A 14,287-nucleotide genomic window follows, 5' to 3' on the forward strand; every position below is an offset into this window, starting at 1 on the left:
GCTAGTTCTCAGCCTGAGCCACGTAGTATAATTACCTAGATATCCTGATATTTTGCTTTCTTTTAAATACCCATGCTTAGTCTTTACCCTGTACAAGTTACATCCAAATATATGGACTGGTGTTTAAGTATTAGAATTAAAAAAAAAAAAAAAAAAGACCCCCAAGGCTCATGAGATTGAAAACCACTAGCTTAAATCTACTGGTCCTGGTGTCCCAGAATGGCACAATAGGATAAACACTGGACAGCTAAGCACAAGGTTGGCAGTTGAAACCTACCAGCTGCTCCTTGGAAACCATATACAGAGTCACTGTGAGCTGGAACCAACTTGACAGCACACACCAAAAACAAAACCCACCACATTAGAGTCTCTAGACTAGTTTTTTCTTCTCTTGATTCATCCACTCTCTTCAGTTCCCCCTATATTTTCAGACTCTGAAAATAGACTTTTTGGGCAACTTTGGCTCAGAGTACACGACACTTCAATGTATTCCTTGGTTAACTAAAAAGCAAGCCATTGTGTAATATTATTTAACCTTGTGGAAAAAAATATTTAAACCAGTGGTGTGCCAGCTCCCCATTTTCTCAAAAAAGAGAAATGCTCGTGTATGTAGTGTATTTAGTGTACTGTATTTAGTGTACTGGCAGGAGAACGAAGAGGCTGCCTATGCCAATAAAGGCATACAGTCTCAGAAACCCTATGGAGCAATTTTACTCAGTCCTAAAGGGTCACTATGAGTCAGAATTGACTGGAAAGCAGTGATGTAGTTAGTTCTAGTACATTTGTTCCACTGCTATTCATAAGGTTTTCAGTGACTAAATTTTTCGGAAATAGTTCGTCTCTCTTTCTTTCTAGTCTGTCTTCATCTTGGAAGCTCAGCTGAAACCTGTCCACCATAGGTGACCCTGCTGGTATTTAATACACTGGTGGCATGGCTTCCAGAATCATAGCAACTCACAAGCAACCACAGTGTGACAAACTGACAGATGAGTGGTAGTACAGTGGAGGGTTGGAGAAAAAAGGAAGATGCCCAGCGAGCTGGATTGGCACAGAGGCTGCATCAATGGACTCAAATGTAGCAATGATTGTGAGGTAGGCTCAAGCCCGGGCAGTGTTTCATTCTGTTGTGCATAGGGCACTATGAGTCAGTACCAACTCAATGGCACCTATCTCTGTAGCACATGTAGTGTAGTAGTGAAACAATTACCACCAGGTTGATTTCAAGTTAGGGTGAACAAAGCCATAGAATGCAGGATCAGGAAAGATGTGAGCAGTTGGCTTTGTAAGCTATACAAGGCAGACCAGCACATTTCTGGATTTGTCCTCTTTGATATTTTAGCAGAGGACAGTACTACTAAATTTCTCTTATGAATCAGGCTTTGTGAGATGAGCAAACAAAAGAACCATTATTTATTGAGCAGCTATTATATGGCATAGGATCAGTTTGAACTGCAAGGTCAGCAGTTCAAACTTACCAGCCAATCCTCGAAAACCCTATACAGGGTCAATCTGAGTAGAAATAGCACTTTATAACAACAACATTATATTGCAGACACAGGGCAAAATATTTCAAATATTTTCACTGAAAGGAAAATTCAAGTGAATACATTGTTTTTCATGATAAAGATGAGAAAATTGTGTTCTGTGACATCATTACTTACCACTGCCCCCAAATGTCCAAAGCATAATGAAATGTTAGGTAAGTTTGATTTCAGTCATTCTGTTCATGGCAGCTCAAACTAGCACAATGTAGATATCAACAAAGATGGTGAAGAAGAAGAGGGATAGCTAAGCTTCATTGTGTATTTTCTACACAGGAGGCATTGTGCAAAGAATTTAAAATGCATTATTCGTTGATCCCTACAAAAATTCCTCGGAGGTAAGTATTACATTGTTGTTGTTGTTAGGTGCTGTTGCTTCAGTACGGACTCATAGCAACCTTGTGCACAATAGAACAAAACACTGCTTGGTCCTGTGGCAACCTCAGAAATGATGCTAGATTTGAGCCCATTGCTGCAGCCCCTGGTCCAATCCCTCTCGCTGGGGGTCTTCCGCTTTTGCTCCAATTCTTCATTTTACCAAACATGATATCCTTCTCCAGGGACTGGTGCCTCCTAACAATATGTCCGAAGTATGAGAGATTAAGTCTGGCCATCCTAGCTTCCAAGGAGCATTCTGGCTGTGCTTCTTCCAACACAGATCTGTTTGTTCTATTGGCAGTCCATGGTACTTGCAATATTTCCTCTAACACTATAACTCAAATGCATCAATTTTTCTACGCTCTTCCTTATTCACTGTCTTTCACATGCATATGAGGTTATTGAAAATACCATGGCTTGGGTCAGGTGCATCTTAATCCTCAAACTGACATCTTTGCTTTTCAACACTTGAAAGAGGTCTTGTGCAGCAGATTTGCCTAATGCAATATGTCGTTTGATTTCTTGGCTGCTGCTTCTATGAGTGTTGATATTTGATTTGAGCAAAATGAAGTCTTTGACAGCTTTAATCTTTTCCCCATTTATATGGATGTTGCTTATGGGTCCAATGGTGAGGATTATTCTTTTCTTTACATTGAGGTTCAATTTACACCGAAAGCTGTAATCTTTGATTTTCATAAGTAAGCATTTTAAATCCTCTTCGCTTTCAGCAGACAAGATTGAATAATCTGCATATCACAGGTTGTTAATGAGTCTTCCTTCAATCCTGATGCCACATTTTTCTTCAAATAATCCAGTTTCCCGGATTATTTGCTCAGCATACAGATTGAATAAATATGGTGAAAGAATATAACCCTGATGCACACTTTTCCTCATTTTAAACTGTTTAGTGTTTCCTTGCTCTGTTTGAACAACTGCCTCTTGGTTCCTCGTGAGCACAATGAAGTGTTCCGGAATATTCTTTCTCCACAATGTTGTCTATAGTTTTTCATGATCCACACAATTGGAAGCCTATGTGTAGTCTATAAAGCACAGGTAAACATCTTTCTGGTATGCTTTGTTCTCAGCCAAGATCTATCAAATGTCAGCAATGATATCCTTTGTTCCACATCTTCTGAATCCGGCTTAAACCTCTGGAAGTTCTCTGTCAATGTATGTTTACAACCATTCAAAAATTATCTTTAGCAAAATTTTACTTGCATGTTGCATTAACAATATTATCCAATGATTTCTGCATTCCACTGGGTCACCTCTCTTTGGAATGGGCATAAATATGGATCTCTTTCAGTCAGTTGACCAGGTCGCTGTCTTTCAAATTTCTTGGTACAGATGAGCGAATTCCTCCAGTGCCATATCACTTTGTTGAAAGATTTCAATTTAAATTCCATCAATTCCTGGTGCCTTGTTCTTAGCCAATTCCTTCAATGCACCTTGGACTTCTTCCTTCAGGATCATTGGCTTTTGATAACATGCTATCTCTTGAAATGACTGAATATCAACCATTTCTTTTTGGTACAGTGACTCGGTGCATTCTTTCCATCTTCTTTTGATGCTTTCTGCAGCATTCGATTTTTTGCCCATAGAATTCTTCAATACTGCAAGTTGAGGTTTAAATATTTTCTTCAGCTCCCTCAACTTTAGAAATGCTGAGCGTGTTCTTGCATTTTGCGTTTCTAACTTTAGGTCTTTGAACATTTCATTATAATATTTGACTTTGTCTTCTCAAGTTGACCTTTGAAACCTTCTGTTCAGCTTGTTTACTTCCTCATTTCTTCCATATACTTTAGCATCTCTACGCTGGAAAGCAAGTTTCAAAGTCTCTTCTGACATCCATTTTGATCTTTTCTTTCTCTCTTGTCTTCTTAATGACCTTTTGCTTTTTCCTGTATGAGGTTCTTGATGTCATCCCACTACACTCCTGGTCTTTGGGTGTCAAATCTGTTCTTGAGACAATCTCTAAATTCAGGTGGGTTATGTTCAAGGTCATATTTTGACCCTCTTGCACTTGTTTTAATTTTCTTCCACTTCAGCTAGAACTTGCATGTGAACAATTGAGGGTATGTTTGACAGTGTGCCCCTGATCTTGTTTTGGTTGATTATCTGGAGCTTTTCCACCGTCTCTTTCCACAGATGTAAGCTATTTGATTTCTGTGTGTTCCATCTGGTGAAGTTTACGTGTATAGTCGTCCATGTTTATAGAATTCATTGGTCTTGCAAGATTCTGTAATGTGATCTCCAGAATGATTTCTATATCCTAGGCCATATTGTCCAATTACTGATCCTTACTATTTGTTTCCAACCTTTGCATTTCAATTGCCATTAATTATCAATATATCTTGATTACATGTTTAATCAATTTCAGACTGAAGACGTTGGTAGAATTCTTCCATCTCATCATCACTGGCTTTAGTGGTTGGGTGCATACACATTTGAATAACAGTGGTATTAACTGGACTTACTTGTAGGTGTGTAGATATTATCATATCATAGACAGTGTTGTGTTTCAAGACAGATCTTGAGAAGTTCTGTTTTTTATTTTGTTTCTTAAGTTTTTTATTGTGAATTGAGTGATGATATAGATGGGAGAACATCAGTCTTACACCATAGTTTCATTGCAACAATTACACTCTCCTCCGTGCATCATCATTCAACAGTATTTGCTTCTATTAACTCTGTTGCTTTTTTGAGGGTGGGCGTGGGGAGGGATGTACACAAAAACACTCAAGAATATATAATAATTTAAACAACCAAAGGGCACATTCTGCAAGCTGGCCTCCTGGCCACCAGCACTCAGTCCCTCTCTTTCCATGAGTCTAGAGTCCTGAGCTGCTCTTTCTCTCGATGTCCTCATCTCTTTCTCCATCTCTGGTGTCACTGCTTCTCTGGATAGGGTCCCACATTCCACTCATGTTCTTCTCCCTTGATGATCCTAGGGTCCTCTGTTTCTGGACTATAAGATTAACTATTCCCCTCTTTTTGTTACTAAACTTCTACCTTTACAGTTGTGACAGTCACAAGTAGTCATGATAACAATTACTCACTATTGAATCATAAGAATCTTATCCCTATCTCTTTTCACCAGATCCATCTAGACAAGATGAACACTGTTCAGTGGGGACTTTACCTTCCCCTGCACACTCTTAAACCAAACTCCCTTTTGAAAACTTGTAAGCTAGTCACTTCATGCCTTTATCACCCCTCATTTTAGGTAGCTAATGTCTAAGTTGCCCATCCCTATCTACTCTTTATACAGAGGGGATAGGATTGATGGGTTCTTTTTGATGATGAATGTGATGTTATTCCTCTTCAATTTGTCATTCTTGGCATAGTTAACCACATGATTTTCAGACTCAAAATGGCCAATACCTAGGATATCGATGTTCATGTGTTCCATTTCTTTTTTTACAATTTCCAATTTTCCTAGATTCATATTTCGTACTTTTCATGTTCTGAATATTTATTAATAGATATTTGCAGCTGTTTCACTTCCTTTTGTGTTGTGCCTTATCAGCAAATGAAGGTCCTGAAGGTTTAACTCTATTTGTGTCTTCATGGTCAACTCTAATTTGAAGAGGTTGCTCTTCTGCCATTGTATTTTGAGTGTCTTCCAACCTGAGCAGCTCATCTTCTGGCACTGTATCTGACAATATTCTGGTGTTCTTCATTCTGTTTCAATCTTCAATATTCTGGTGCTGTTATAATATAGTATTAAGTGCTGTTGTGTTGATTCCAACTCATAGCAACCCTATACACAACAGAATGAAACACTGCCCAGTCTTGAGCCATCCTTACAATTGCTGTCACATTTGTGTTCTTTGATGCTGCTACTGTGTCAGTCTATCTCGTTGGGGTCTTCCTCTTTTTCACTGACCCTCCACTTTACCATGTATGATGTCCTTCTCTAGGGGCTGGTCTCTTAAAAACATGTCTGAAATATGAGTGACCAAGTTTTATCATCTTGGCTTCTAAGGAGCATTCTAGCTGTACTTCTTCCAAGCCAGATTTGTTTGTTCTTCTAGCAGCTCATGATACTTTTAATATTCTTTTCCAACACCATAATTCAAATATATCAATTCTTCTGTAGTCTTCCTTATTCATTGTCCATCTTTCACATACAAACGAGACTATTGAAAACACCCTGACTTGGGTCAGACGTACCTTAATCATCTAACTAATAACTTTGCTATTCTACACTTTAAAGAGGTCTTGTGCAAAAGTTGTGACTAATACATCATTTAATTTCTTAACTGTTGCTTCCATAGTGTATTGTGAATAGAAGCAAAATGAAGTCTTTGACAATTTCAATTTACTGAAATTTATTTCTCCATTTATTATGATGTTATTTATTGGTCCAGTGTAAGGATTTTTGCTTTCTTTACAGTGAGGTGCAATCCATACTGAAGGCTGTGGCCTTTGATTTTCATTGTTGTTGTTGTTAAGTGCCGTTGAGTCGTGTCCGACCCATAGCGACCCTGTACAGGGTTTCCGAGGGTGTAAATCTTTACGGGAGTAGAAAGCCTGATCTTTCTCCCGCGGAGCAGCTGGTAATTTTGAACCGCTGACCTTAAGGTTCGCAGCCCGATTCGTAACCACTACGCTACCAGAGCTCCTTTGATTTTCATTAGTAAGTATTTTAAGTCCTCTTTGCTTTCAGCAAGTAAGGTTATAACATCTGCATATCATAGGTTGTTGATGAGTCTTCTTCTAATCTGGATGCCAAATTCTTTTTCATATATTCCATTTTCTCAGACTATTTTCTTGGCATACAGATTGAATAACTATGGTGAAAGGATACAACCGTGGCGCATATCTTTCCTCATTTTAAACCATTCAGTGTCCTTTTGTTCTGTTCTAACAATTGTCTCTTGGTCTATGTACATGTTCATCATGAGCACAATTAAGTATTCTGGTACACCCATTCTTTGCAATGTTAAACATAGTTGGTCATTGTCCATTGTCCAAAGTCAAAAGTCTTTGCAGAGTCAATAAAGCACAAGTAAACAGTTTTCTGATATTCTCTGCTTTTAGTCAAGATCCATTTGATGTCAGCAATGATATCCCTAGTCCCACGTCCTCTTTTGAATCCAGCTTGAATTTCTGGAAGTTCCTTATCAATGTGCTGTTGCAATTGTTTTTGAATTATCTTCAGCAAAATTTTACTTGCATGTAATATTAATGATATTTTTTTTTATGACACAAGAACATTAGGTTCTTGGTACACGTCACTTCCTAATTTCTTTTTTCAGTTAACCTGTTTTTAAGGACTCACATTTTAATCTTGGCTTAAAATGTAAACTCCTTCACAGCATTGGTGATACCTTCCAAACAGCATGCAAAATTCTCTGCACATGGACATATTGGCAGGGCAATGTTCTTGGATTTTATCAGATTTCAAAAAAAACCCATAATTCCAAAACAATTTGAAATCATTTTGAGATCACTTATTCTTTAAATAATATTTACTAAACACCTGCTCTGGGTCAGGCCTTTTAGACAGATCAACTTTGTCCCTGCCTTTAAGCAATTTACAGCCTGGACTCATGAATGAAATGATGCAATGTTTGTGAAACTGCATACTATCAGATAATCACATGCGTTTATGTGGATGCACAATGGAGCACAAGATTAGTAAATAATGGGAATGGCAGAAGAGTCCTGGGAAGTCAGGATGGAAAGGAACATGATACCATGTAAACAAGGGAAAGGGTCCCTGGGTGCCACAAACAATTAAGCACTCAAATCCTAACTGAAAGGTTGGAGGTTCCAATTCACTCAGAGACACCTGGTGATCTTTAGAAAACCACAGCCATTTAAAACCCTATGGAGAACTTCTACTTGAGACACACAGGACTGACATGAGGTGAAATCAACTCAGCAGCAACTAGTTTGGTTTTGGAAGCAGGGAAAAACTCTGACTTACTTGAATATATGTTACTTATAAACAGCTGCTTTACTGCTGTGAAACTGTAGAGGTTCTGCTGTAGACAGGATACCAACAAGATGTTGGGGAGAAACAAAATGCAGCTTGAGCTACATCATGCTCTGGGCTCCCAGGACTGTGCCTATCTGGAGAGGGCACTTTTCCCCAATGTGATTAAAGATGTAATGTGGGCTGTTAGCCCACTGTGCTGTTACTACGCAGTCTAAAAATTTCCTTTAGTAGTTAAACTTTAGAAGTCCAATGCACTATTCATTGTGGCATGGAGGCACTTTAGCTGCTAAACTTTAAAGTGGATCTAGTCCCAAGAGGGGAAAAAAAAGGCGGCGTGGTGGTGGTGCCCTTTACTCAATTGAATGTGATAAAGATAAAGATACCTTCTGGGTCACTATGTCAACAGTGTTTTGAAAATAAATAAGGTGTCTTTCAGCTTCTTGTTTCCCTGGTTATCATGGCAGTTAGCCAGGTGAGTTGGAAACACACAATGAGAAGGAGATTTGAATATTACGTGGCTCAACCTCCTCATTTTATCAATGAAGAAATTGGGGCCCAGTGAAATGATGTGACTGCCTTAAGTTTTCACAGCTTTTGTTTAAGCACAGCTGCTGTTACTAAGATAGTGATTAGTAAAGTTATCCGATGGTTGGATGATTGGTGTGAGTACTTAATAAGGGGAAGTGGTCCCTCATCCTCCAATGCTGTTTCTCCTGACTTGGTCTGCAGCACCTGACTCGGCCTGACCCATCATATCTGGGCCAGAGCTTGTGCATATTTATTCTTTGGAGTCTTGCACTTTGCTCTTCTCTTTTTACTGGCCTTGCACTTGTGTTTGTTCTTGGTACTCTCTTCATGCATATTGCAGGAGGCCCCATGTTTAACTTAAGCGTAGGACTAAATATAACTTCTGCTATCAACAGAGACACCATACATGTCAGCTCCTTTTCAGTGTGTTTATAAACTCCACCCCAGGTCACAGGCACTGGGCAATACCAACACTACTTTCTAGGAAGTTCACTTGCAAATGTGAACGGTATCACTGAAAACATGGATAGTCAGGTCCAGGAACTAGCTCTTATCAAAGGCTTTGCTCATTTTTGGTCTTTTATGTGCTCAAAGTCCTACTCTCCAGATTATACATCCGAAGGTCTCTTCTCCTTTATGACATGCTCTGATCCCATTTCTATTCTGTGGCTCCTTGAGGGGAAATGGGACATGTCTAAAACATTGTCACATCCTTCTCTCTTCTAGGGCCCAGCTACACTATCCCTGCATGAGTCTGGCTCGTGACTTTACACAGTGCCACAGGTCATGTTGTATTGGATCTCAGAATATTGATACTAGAGTCCACATTTCCTCCTCAAAGAAACTCTCCCTAAGCCCTACCAATTATGTTCTCTCCTAGCCATAATAATTATTGTACCGATTAAATGTTGCCTTGTATATGTGGTTCATGATGCTGTAGGATAAGCACTCAACCACAAGGTCTGTGGTTCAAACCCACCAGCTGCTCCTCGGAAACCCTTACAGGGTCGCTATGAGTCAGAATGACTCCAAGGCATTTAACAGCAACAACAATTTATAGTTCATAAATTATTCTGGGAGTTTTAATTTTGTCATACTGATAGTGAAAGCTCATCAAATTCTGAGTCTCGGTCTTCCAGTGATCTGTTCCCACTCACTCAATTCAATGCTGGAAAGCATTGAGTACTTGCTAATTCCTCACTCTCATAAGAAATGGAAAAAAATTCTAGCTAGCATTTTTGCTCCTCTGAGCAAGACAGAATCTGCTATGGCGTACACCCCAGGACAGGGAAAGAGGTGGCCTATAGTGGCAGCAGGACCTCTTCTACAAATAGACTTAGTGTGAGAAGAAAAAGGACAATTGTTTAGGCAGTTGAATCAACTGAGTGACAACGAGATAACAGAACTGGAGACCACATTGCTTTTAGCTCCTCAAATCAGATTCTTTACCATTTCTTTAAAGCTCACAAGATCAGAGAATCATTTCTCTGGAAGAATATTATCTTCAAATAGCCTCATTTCCAAAACCAACCCCCTTTTCTCTCCCCTCCTTCTAGCAATTATTGAGCACCTACTATATGTAAAGCTCTGTGTTAATAAGGAAGCCCAAAATATACTCCTTGTACATCTGGAGCTTACCAAGTAGGGGAGGATACTAGCCAACTCAGGCTAGCAGAACTAAGAAAGGCCCGGGAGGTTAGATGTCTGTGAGCTGTCAGGAGAGCAGTTTCAGATGCTCAGAAGCAGAGGTCATTTTAGCACAAATTCAGGAAAGATGCTGTGAGAAACCAGAGAAAGAAGAGTAAGAAAGAAGGAAAAAGAAAGGCTTTGTTTGGTTTTGGTCTGCTGGTTGGTTTTGAGCATATTTGCAGCTGCAGAAAAGAAGCCAGTGAAGAAGGCTTCCTTATAGGAATCAGAGAAGACATAAATAGAACAAATGTGATTCCTTAAGAAAGGGATGAAGCTGGGTGCAGGCGCAGAAGCATACGGTCATATTTTCTCAATTAGGATTAATTTGTGATTGTCTTATCATCTGGTAGATGTATAGCTGGTGACTTTCTGTGACTGGCTGACTATTAAGCCTTCTCCAAAAATCTTCTCCATTTTTTTGTGTTAGCTGTAGGAGAGAAAGAGAAACAGTCTTGTTCTTTGCTCTCAGTTCTGTGTTTACAAAGTCATCCTCATACCATCAGGACTTTGAATGAGGACACAGTGTCCCACACTGTTCACAAAAAGAACTATTTTTGTCAGTGTGCCTCTAAAGTTGGTTCTTGGTGGGTGGAGGGCAGGATGGTGTGAGGACTGAGGGTTCAGAATTTGCATCTCTATAGCTAGCTTTGATGTTCTTACTGCAGACCATTAACTTGAAGGGGCCTCAGAATGCTGTCTTTACCATTCATCTGAGAATACTGAGGATAAAGAAACCCACCACATAAGTAGTTGGGGCTGGTGCTGAATTCAAGATGGGGATTCTAATATTCAGTGATTTGTTGTTAGAACTGGTGTTGCTGAGTTCCTGTGGCCCAGTGTCAGGGCCTGATCGAGACTCATGAAGACCCTAACCATTCATAATCTGTAGTCCCCCTCTTCTGTTTATTCACACATTCAATTGGGACATGTGAGTTATAGATATGTATGTTATTGTTGTTGTTATTAAGTGCCGTTAAGTTGGTTTCGACTCATAGTGACCCTGTATAGTGTTCCTGAGGAGCAGCTAGTGGGTTTGAACGGTACATATGCATACATACATACACACACACACATATATATATTTGATGTATTAGTGTGGTGGTGTAGGATAAGCACTAGACTGTTAATCACAAGGTCGGTGATTCAAACCCATCAACTGCTCCACAGAAACCCTGTATGGGGTCACTATGAATCAGAAATGACTGGCTAGCACTTAACAGCAACAACATATATGTTTGTGTGTTAGCTATCTATGATGTAACTTCACTTTAAATGTGACACTGTAGGGTAAGCACTAAACTGCTAACCACAAAGTTGGCAGTTCAAATCTGCCAGCTACTTTGTAGGTGAGAATTGAAGCTCTCTGCTCCAGTAAAGATTTACAGCTTCAGAAACCCTATGAGTGGGAACTGACTCAACGACACCTAACAACAACAACATAATACTAGTGATTGAATGAAAAAAGTGGAACTTAGTGGACTGAGATTAACTGGATTGTTAATGTTTTATTGGATGCAGGATTGTTTTTTTAAAATTTAAGATTTTTAGGACATACCACATTTTCTACAAAAAGAATGTTCCACATATTCTATGACAAAGAGAATGAGTCCGTGAATTGAGTTGTTTCAACAATCAAAGCAAAATTCTATTGATTTCCCACAATGAAAAATTGACTTTCACCAATTTTATTTTAAACAATTCACATTTCAATTTTGATGTTTGTCTCATAATAAATGCTATAATTATAAATGAACAACTGAAAAGATGTCATAAAAGAAAATTTAATGGTCAGAAAGCAAATATAAGAAATGTATTTCATTTTTTGATAGATCTTTTATCTGACAATCTTATCATTAAAAACATTTCTTTTTGTTCTTTACTCTTAGAAATTATCCAGTGATTTCATCACATTAAGCTGCTGCACAATATATACTACTTTCATGCTTAATAAGGATATTGAATATTATCTTTCTTGAATCATTGTTTTACACTGAGGGTTTTTGAATATTTCTAGGGATGAAAGTGAGTGTTTGGTTGTGTCGTTTGTGTGATCATTACAATTTCAACATTGGGAAATATATATTGTGTGTTATCTTCTACTATGGAATAATGTTTGCCTGTTGTTGTTATGTGCCGTAGAGTTGGTTCCGACTCATAGCCAGCCTGTATAGGGTTTCCAAGGCTGTAAATCTTTATAGGAGCAGAAAGCCTCATCTTTCTCCTGTGGAACAGCTGGTAGTTTCGAACTGCTGATCTTGAGGTTCGTAACCACCATGCTACTAGAGGTCCTGCTACATGAGTGAAATTTGTCTTTCCTGAATCTATAAACTTTGTTCTTATGTAAGAATGAAATTGTCCTGCTTCTCTGTAAATGTTTGTATTTAAGTCATTGGGATAAGTCTGCACTAATCTCTTGGATGCCTTCATGCAGTCTTCGTCAGGTAAACCCACATTGATTAAGAAGGAAAATCTATTTGAATGAACTCCATACACTTTTGTCCTTGTTTTCATGTAAGATTCATTGACAAATGATGGTACAGAGTGTGGTTCTGCAAAACTGATCTCTGGTGTCGATACTTCTACAGCATTTCCATTTACTGGTTTCTTTCTAATGCTTCTGTGATGGTGAGCTGGTTGATAACTAGTATTTGGCAATATCTCTTTTGTTGTGTTTTCAAGTTTTCCAACATCTTCTCTTAGATTATGTAAGTACCCTGTTAATGGCTGGTAGAAATCTGTGCATGTCTTTAAATTTACAACCTAATGCTGCAATATATTATTATACATAAATAACATAAATATATACTACTGTTTACAGTTTGTGGCTGATGTTTTCAGTTTCTTTTCTGGTATCTCCTTGTTGTGTCTGGTCTTCAGCAATATTTCCTAAGACATCTAGAATCTGAGTGTATGATTGCAGGATTATACTCATTGCTAATGTGTATTAGAAAGACATTTTCATACAAACCATTGCGTAGTGGTTACGAATCGGGCTGCTAATCTCAAGGTCGGCAGTTCGAAACTACCAGCTGTTCCACGGGAGAAAGATGAGGCTTTCTGCTCCTGTGAAGATTTACAGCCTCGGAAACCCTGTACAGGGTCACTATGAGTCGGAACTGACTCCATGGAATTTAACAACAACAACAAATATGTTTTAACAATTGCCCAGCAGTAAATAGTGGTGGTGTGCCACGGAGTTGGTTCTGACTCATAGTGACCCTTTTTAGGGTTTCCAAGGTTGTAAATCTTCACGGAAGCACAAAGCCTCGATTTTCTCCAGTAGAACAGCTGGTAGTTTTAAGCTGCTGACTTTGAGGTTAGCAGCCCTATTCGTAACCACTACACTACCAGAGTTCCTTTAGCAGTGAATATTGTTGTTGTTATGTGCTGTGGAGTCGGTTCCAACTCATAGCAACCCTGTACGGGGTTTCCGAGGCTGTAAATCTTTACTTCGAGCAGCGAGAACTTCAAGCAGTGAGAACTTCGAGCAGCAAGAACTTCGAGCAGCGAGAAATGGAGTCCTGGTGTGGTGCTGTGGGTTAATGCACCAGACTCTAAGGCCATTTTAACTGCAAGGAACAGAAAGCCTCATCTCTCTTGCGTAGGGCCTGGTGGATTTGAGCTGCTGACCACGGGGTTCACAGCCAGATTCTTAACCACTACACTACCAGGCCTTGCACTTTCAAGATGGCAGATCGGGAAGACATGTAGTGAGTAGCTCTGTCAACAACAACACGTAATACTGGGTCAAGAGGACTCACGAGATGATGTTGGAACTCTGTAACGAATATAAAGGTATGTTTGGAGGATCGGGGGGTTAACAGCTGGGGAATTTTCAGGCGAATCCAGAAATCCATTGTTTTCTGGAACAAGACACTCAGCTGTTCCCGGAGCCGCCATTTTGGGAGAAAATATCTTGAGTGTATCAGGATTGATAGTATCAGGAGAGAACATCTTGATTGTATCTTGATTATATCAGGATTATATCAGGATTGACATCAATATTTAAAGTGACAGTACTGACATAAAACCACCACTAGTATGTCTGTCGTGCTGTGGTGGATTGAGTTGCTGTGATTCTGAGAGCTCTGCCACCGGTATTTTAAGTAACCAGCAGGGTCACCCATGGTGGACAGGTTTCAGATGAGCTTACAGACAAAGACAGACTAGGAAGAAAGAGTGACGAACTACTTCCGAATCA

Source organism: Chrysochloris asiatica, unplaced genomic scaffold, assembly GCF_000296735.1.
Source record: "Chrysochloris asiatica unplaced genomic scaffold, ChrAsi1.0 scaffold00011, whole genome shotgun sequence".
Lineage (NCBI taxonomy): Eukaryota > Metazoa > Chordata > Mammalia > Afrosoricida > Chrysochloridae > Chrysochloris > Chrysochloris asiatica.